The sequence below is a fragment of the Oryzias latipes genome, chromosome 2 (genome assembly GCF_053564925.1).
Source record: "Oryzias latipes strain Hd-rR chromosome 2, Olatipes_Hd-rR_3.1".
NCBI classification, from domain to species: domain Eukaryota; kingdom Metazoa; phylum Chordata; class Actinopteri; order Beloniformes; family Adrianichthyidae; genus Oryzias; species Oryzias latipes.
Window position 1 is genome coordinate 38,019,318 of NC_136238.1, and position 7,828 is coordinate 38,027,145.

Below are 7,828 nucleotides of genomic sequence, written 5' to 3' on the forward strand. Positions count from 1 at the left end.
TCCGCGATTCCTCTCACAAACTTTAAATAGAAACTTAGAAAAAATTTCAGTGTTCTTGGTTATAGAATGCAAAAAAAACTCACAAACAAGGACAGAAAAAAAAACTCTTACACCGGAGCCCGCAAAGTACGTTCGTTCATTCCGCCATCTTGCCTCCTCCTTCAGCCGGATGTTCTCGGGGTCCTTAACCTCGCAATAATCCTAAAAACAAAGGTTACTGGAAGTTCAACTTTAGTCTATTAGAGGATGAAGTTTATTCTCAAGCGATTATAAATGAAATCCAAAAGATAACTAAAGACAGACAGTTTACCACTCAGAGGGAGAAATGGGAATTTTTAAAATTCAAAGCAAGACAAATCTCCATAACTCACAGCAAAAGATTGAGTAAAGATGGTAAACAAAAAGACATGGAAATTATCAGAGAAATTAACTCTATTTGTTGTAAATCTCTATTGAGTGAAGGTGAGAAACAGAGACTTTCATTATTGCAAACCTCGCTGGATAACATGTACGTCTCTAAAGCCAAAGGTGCTTTTATTAGATCCAGAGCTAAATGGGTTGAAGAGGGAGAGAAAAGTTCGGCTTACTTCTGTAGACTAGAAAAAAGGCGACAAGAGAAAAATGCTGTTAACAAATTAGTAATTAATGGCAGGGAAAGTACAAATATGGAGGAAATGAAGAGAGAAATTTTCCAATTTTACAGCGGGTTGTACTCTTCCTCTTATTCTTCTCAGGATGCTGAGCGCTTCTTTAATCACATCAAGGATTTGGCTCCTAAAGTAGATGAAAACTTTAAAAAAGTGTGTGAAGCAGAAATCACTATGGAAGAAGCAGAAAAAGCCATGAGAAGTTTAGCTTTAGATAAATCTCCAGGATCTGATGGGCTTACTATTAACTTTTACAGACATTTCTGGGATCACTTGAAGGAGCAGTTTCTGTTGGTCAGAAAGGAAATTTCTGAGTTGAACATCCTTCCAACTACCATGAAGCAGGGCGTCATCACCCTGATTCCTAAACCAGGAAAAGACGCCAGACTAATTGATAATTTGAGGCCAATATCACTCCTTAATAGTGATTATAAAATTTTAACCAACATTTATGCATCTAGATTAAAAACAGGACTGAATCAGATCATCTCAGACACACAATCAGGATTCTTAAAAGGACGTTCAATTCACAATAATATCCGGTTAGTTCTTGATCTGATTGACTATAATCATTTAATTGAAGATGATGGCTTAATATTATTTTTAGCTTTCTTCAAAACCTTTGACACGGTTGAACACAAATTTATGTTTCAGACTTTAGAAATATTTGGATTTGGACCTAATTTCATAAGTTTTGTTCAAACAATCTATAACGATACAAACAGTGTAGTTATTTTACCAAATGGCATTTCTCCCAGGTTTGTAATTAACAAAGGAATTAAACAAGGTTGTCCAATTTCACCGTTACTTTTTATAACAGCAACAGAAATGTTATCAATACTTATTAAAAACTCTGGTTTCGGTAAACTTAATATTCTGGGAGAACAGTTAGCCATCCCTCAGATGGCAGACGACACGGCCATATTCATGAAGGACAGTCATCAAATACCAGAGATCATTCAGACCGGGGATTTCTTCTCTAAAGCATCTGGTTTCAAACTAAATCTCGGCAAATGTGAATTGTTGCCAATTCACCATTCTGATCAGTCAGTTCTTCATAACATACCTGTTAGGACTGTTGTGAAATATCTTGGTGTTCATATCACCAAAGACAGTAAAACAATGGAGGAAATGAACTTATGGAAAACTTTAGAAAAATGTAAAGCCAATCTAAACATGTGGTCACAGCGAGACATTTCTATTCTGGGCAGAGTGTTTTTAACTAAATTAGAATGTTTATCCAGATTCATTTATCCAGCATATTCACTCCCAATTCCTAAATCTGCAAGGAAAGCAATAAACCAGGCCAATTTCAACTTCATCTGGAAAAACAAAACCCATTACATAAAAAAGGAACAATAATTCAGGATTACAGTGCAGGTGGACTTAAAGCCATAGACTTTGAAAGTTTGGATGGTATGATTCAAATCAATTGGCTTATGTCTTTTCTGCAAAATGAAAGAAATGTCATATTCCTTCAAACGTTTTCTCTCATCTAGGGGGCATTGAGTTGCTTCTAAAATGTGATTTTGATTACAGAAAACTTCCTATTAAACTTTCTACTTATCATCAGCAGGTGTTACTGTACTGGAAACTCATATACAAACATAACTTTAGTCCACACAATACTCCCATATGGAACTGTCGGTACATTTTATGTAGAAACAAATCAATATTTTACAAAAATTGGATTGATAACAGCATTTGGTCATTACTACATATTATGAATGATAATGGAAACATTAATTCATTTGAAACTTTTTCCAGTAAGTTTAAATTGAATGATAGAAAACAATACAATGATGTGATCAAAGCAATCCCTCAGACTTTGATCCAAATGTCCTCCAGTTTGGTTCATAATGTTCAAATTCAGCTTCCATCCCTGTTGTTTGATGGTCGACCGGTTAATTCAAAACTTCCAAACTCATTTATACGATCTTTATTTGTTAGAGAACTGTTTCCAACATTTGACAAAAATCATTCTATGTCAGCATTACACAAGAGAGGAAATAAGCAAGTTGAGGTCTCAGTTCATTAAATATCCAATTTTCCCAAAATACAAAGAAATCCATTTTAAAATAATGAATGCAGTCTATCCGTGCAAAGAACTATTACACATACGTTTTGGTTTTCCAGAAAATAACTTTTTTTTGTGATATAAATATTGAAACACTTGATCATTTGTTTTTTGAATGTATGTATGTTTACAGCTTTTGGGAGGTTTTCTTTTTTTGGTGCTCTTCAAAGTTTCCCTTTCCTATTTTATATTCAATTACAAAAGCACATTATATTATTTGGAGTAGTTTCTGGTGATAATCTATTTGATTTGACATTCAATACCTTATTAATATCTGGGAAATTTTTCATTCATAAGTGCAGATTCTTAAAAACTAAACCATTATTCAATACATTTCATAAAGAAATCAGTTTATATTTTAAATCTCTGACATTGATGAAAAACAAAAATGCAATAAAACTGTATTTTCATTGAAGAATACATGCTGTATGAAAATCCCTAGTATTGTAAACTACAATTCTATTATTTTATGTTTTTTTTATTTGTTCTTGTTTTTTCTCTCTACTTTATGTTGTTATTATGTGTATGCGTTTGTTTAAAGTTCAATAGAAAAAAAAGAGAAAAAAGAAAAAAGAAGCTGAGCGGACATGAAGTCACTTCAGTTAAAGACAAAGATGTACGAATATGGTTAAAAATTCATCATTTAATATTTTTCTTATAGAAATTGACATTTAATGTCTATTAACGTTATTTCAAAAAGTTACATTTAGTTTTCTAGTTGTTTTCTACAACGGACCTTTAACCCTGATTAATTTTAGATGTTCACTCATGCATCTTACATACAGTACCCTTACTCAGACACTAGGGGGAGACACCCTTTTTGAGAGACGCTTCCTGAAGCGTCAAGGAAGGAGGAAGCTTCTTCTTTTAGTTTTTCCATCTGCGACGACAAGGTGAGATGAGAGGACATCAGTGTGTTTCTGGAACACATACAGAAATAGGAACTTGGCACGAATCGACACTAAAGGAGGATTCTAAAGATTTTCAAACAGAGTTGTGTTTAAAGACATATCCTGGTGAGTTGAAGATTGTTTTTCAGTTTTTTTTAAAAAGTTGGACGAGTTTTAACAAGTTGGACGAGTTAGCAAGCTAACGAGCTAGCATGCTAGCGCCTTATGAAGCCAAGAGGAGAAAGGTTGCTTATATGTTTCTGTAATTACTTCAACTTGTTTCTGTATTTATTATAAGGAAAAAAAACAATTTAAAATGTGTGATTTTCTTGTTGATGTGCTATATATATTTTTTTTTACGTTGATGCAAGTACAGAAGCTGGAGTTGGCTAACTGCCTGACACGTGTGTGTAGTAGTAGTTGTTTTTTCTTCCCCGACTGCTTCATGGAGTGGACTGAATCCCTCTGGATCTACGGTGAATCCACGCTGGTGCTGTGGCCTCACCTGAAATCCCGCTCACCTGTCTCCCCAGACTCACTGTTGTAATCAGAGCTGTAAAGCTGCATCTCTCATTCAGGATGTGCAAGTAGGTAACATTTTTTCAAAGTTTTTTCTTCCAACAGTTTTTCTCCCACCCATCCATTGGAGTTTTCTTTCATGTTTTTGCAAAATGTTTGTTCTGAGATGTCAGAAGTTAAGGACTTTGGGTTTAGAGTGTTGTTGGATCTAACATAGGTTTACTAAGAAATACTGATTAATTATTTTAGTCTGTGATTTATTGATCTTACAGGTTTTGTCGCATTTATTTATATTTTTAGTCACCAAATCCACGATTGAATTTCCTTCTTAGCATGTGTTTATGTTGATTTTTTTTTCTTTTTTTTACTGATGTGTACTGAACTTATTAAAACTAGAATATAGGGCATTGTCCTTTATATAATTTAATCAGCGTTGTGGGTCGGGACAGTAGTTAGTAATTATTACTGCATTCCTCCTGTAGGAATCTTATGTAGAATGAAATAAGTTCATACTGAGACCTTAGTTGACCTCTGACCTAGGGTTATTTAGGTAGGCAGGTTTACAATGAGAAAAAAATTATGAAAGGTCTTTTTTTAAATTGTTTTTTTCCACACTTGCAGGGAAAAAAAAAGGCCAAATATTGAGACAAAAGACGGAATGTCTAGAATAAAGTAATACGTTTTCGAGAAAAAAGTGGAAATGTTGCTTGAGAGAAGTAAAGCCGAGTCTTTAAGACTTTAAATCTCGTAATTTTCCTTTTTTTTGTGTGTGGCCCTAAAACTACAAAGTAGTTTTTTTTTCTTTTTCAGAAGAGATTTTTTTTTATCAATAATATGAAGCTTGACTCTTATTTTAAACTGAGTGGTAACAACTTATTTTAATTTATGTAGTTATAACTGAAGGACATTGCTGGGTAACTTTTCATGTCTTTTTCTTTTTTTCTCTCATCTCAGAATGGCACTGAGACAGGTGATTAACACCAGACAGAGGGGCCCATATGCAGCACCCCCACCGCTGCACATCTGCATTTTAAGGGAGAAGGAAAAGTCCAAAGTGATTACCTGGGACTTTTCCAGCATTACAGCTGCCCCACAAACTACCATAAATAATAAAGTGATAGTCATTACAGACGGTCACTCTGTAGAAAAGATGACCTTATTCGAGGAACTGGCCTCCAAAGTGTCTGTGGGAAGACGTTGTATAATGAAAGGGTGTAGGCTGCAGGGAGCATACCCCCCCATCACATTCTCCCCACAAAGCACACGGCCTTCTATTGGACATCTCCTGTTCTGGAACAGGAAGCATACAGACCCCTGGATCCTCCATCAGTGGTCAGATCCCTGATAAGTGTGAAATAGGTGGAAGGTCAACCCCTCCTTACCTTTGAGGGAAAGGTCTTGGAGGTAAGGATGTACAAGTCATGTAAATGCTCACAATCTGCCTTAACAGAACATGTAATCTTTTACACATTAACTGTCTTCATTAGGAATTTGCAATCAGGAGGATGAAGAGTGGGAGGAATGATGTTCCAATGAGGCAGCTTCGATGACACCAAGTATGTACTTCTGAGTGTGTGTTTGTACATAAAATAACTTCTCTCACTTCTCTTCAACTAATCCTTTTTTTCATCAAATGTAACAAAATAAAATGGTGTTTGTTACTATTATTAATTATGATTCATCATATTTAAAATAGTATTTATTCTTATGTATTTTATTCAAAATAGTATTTACTATTATTTTGTATTGATTGTATTTATTAATTATATAATGTTGAATGTGATAAAACATGCTGTATTAAGTTATGTTTAAGTATTTTTCTGAAATTGATGTTAATGTTTTTTAATAAATGTTATTCTGTTTGAAATAAAGTTTTTGATCATTTAAGGATTTATTCAATCATGTTTTTATTTAGCATTGAGATGGATAATGCACTGTAGGTAGGGGGGGGAGCCTTCTGCCCTGCATTAAAGATGTGTTCTATAAAATGTTCTGTGGCTGACCATCCAAAAAAGGAATACTTATGCAAACTCTTTTGTAATGTTATGTAAACTCTTAAATAAGGTTCTATAGCTAACACCAAAAAAGGAGAATATGGTGACATGTTTATGGTGTTTGTATGACTGGCCCCCAGAAGGAATGTTTAATATAAAGTTTCTCTCCGTAAAAGGGAGTGCTCTGTAGAAGGCATTCTGACATGTTTATGATTAGCCTACGTGCAGGGTGAGCTTGCGGGGAGGGACTGGCCATCCATCCCTGCGGGCTGACCTTTGCATCAAAGAATATATAAGATAGGTAATCCTAATTTGACTCAGAGTCTGCTCGGGGTTACGTACGAACGCCCAGCCGGAGTTTGTTTCAAGCCACTCTATCGGGACTGTTGGCTCTCCAGTCCGTGTGTCACGGTAGGGGCAAATGAATCTTTTCTGTTGAAACTGCATGGCTTAAACTCCTGTGTTATGTTGTATGACTGTTTTGAAGCGGGGAATAAAAAGACACATTTTATTCTAGCTTGCAGTCTTTGAGTCATTTGTTTCTGCTCAGTGCCCACCTCCCTCGAACCTGCAAAAAAATTATTTCATAAAACAAGCATTAATGCAGTGAGAACCAGCAATGAATTCTCAGTCCAAGATTAAGGATATTTACATTTTCAACAATATCCCCCACTCTGGCGTGAGGATAAAAGCCTTCAACTTTTATAAACAAAGCTCCCTTATTGTTGTAATGATGTATATAGGTTATCTCATATTTGCCTATTTTATGCATCACCTAGCTGTAAATTTATATAGGTGATTTAATCATGTTTGCAGAAGTGTCTGTGTGTGTCCAAATCTGTTTCACAGGAAGGTGGAGGTGACACCCTTGGGAGAAAATGTTTATCTTTGCGTCTTTTCAGCATTCTGAGGGACGCTCTGTGTTAGTTTATCTGTGAGAAACGGCTTTGCAGGTCCAGAGATGATTTGAGAAGACTGCGGAAGGATGGACATGTTGTAATAAATGCTTTCTGATAGCGCTGCAGCTGTGTTTTTATCTGTTTCCCCTCCTTAGAGCTCAGCGCATGTGTAACTTAGGGACAACCCAAATCAATTTATTAAAAGAGGAGGCAGCAGAATATTCGCCAGACTGGAGAGAGATTGTTTTCTGGGTAGATCTCTGTCTGCTCTCCTCGTAAAGGTACCTTTGTCCGTGTGTCTCTCTTTCCTTGTGAAATAGTTTAAATGTTGCAGGTTGTTTTGACCCAACTCTTATTCTACATCAATCCCAATGAAAAATGTATAAAATCGTATGCATTTTTGTTTGCTCAATCCCAATAAAACGACAAGCAGATAGAGACCTTTGGGTCACATGGAGCAACAGTAGAAACTCCAAGAAAACCAGTAGAACAAGACTGGAAAAGCTCAAAAAGTTCAGAAAACCTCTTGAAAAATGCAAAAGTATATGAACTCTGAACACTAATGACAAATAAATGGTAATTAAAAACCTTTATGGATCAGAACCAACAGAAATAACAGGTTGATGCTGGTCAGACGTGCACACACAGGACCCTAGGGCAGGGGGGGGGGGGGGGGGGGGCAATTATTTTAACTGGCGGGCCAGATTGGGTTCTAAAATTGGATGGAAGGGCCGGACCAGGAGCAGATGCATGGAGTGAAAATGATATAACATGGAATGTAGATGAAAATATTTGGATTGAA

At 35.7% G+C, this 7,828-nt stretch overlaps 1 long non-coding RNA gene across 3 annotated transcripts; it reads left to right on the forward strand.

The window, feature by feature from the left end:
* The first annotated feature begins 217 nt into the window (after positions 1–217).
* LOC144988166 (uncharacterized) lies at positions 218–7,495 on the forward strand. Of its 3 annotated transcripts, none has more exons than XR_013651996.1 (4): positions 218–3,740; positions 4,029–4,201; positions 5,088–5,537; positions 5,621–7,495. It is a non-coding gene; the product is annotated as an uncharacterized LOC144988166 (long non-coding RNA). The 3 variants fall into 3 exon arrangements; XR_013651994.1 differs by having other exon boundaries at positions 219–3,740; positions 4,035–4,201; positions 5,621–7,494; XR_013651995.1 differs by having other exon boundaries at positions 219–3,740; positions 4,066–4,201; positions 5,621–7,494.
* The last annotated feature ends 333 nt before the right edge of the window (positions 7,496–7,828 follow it).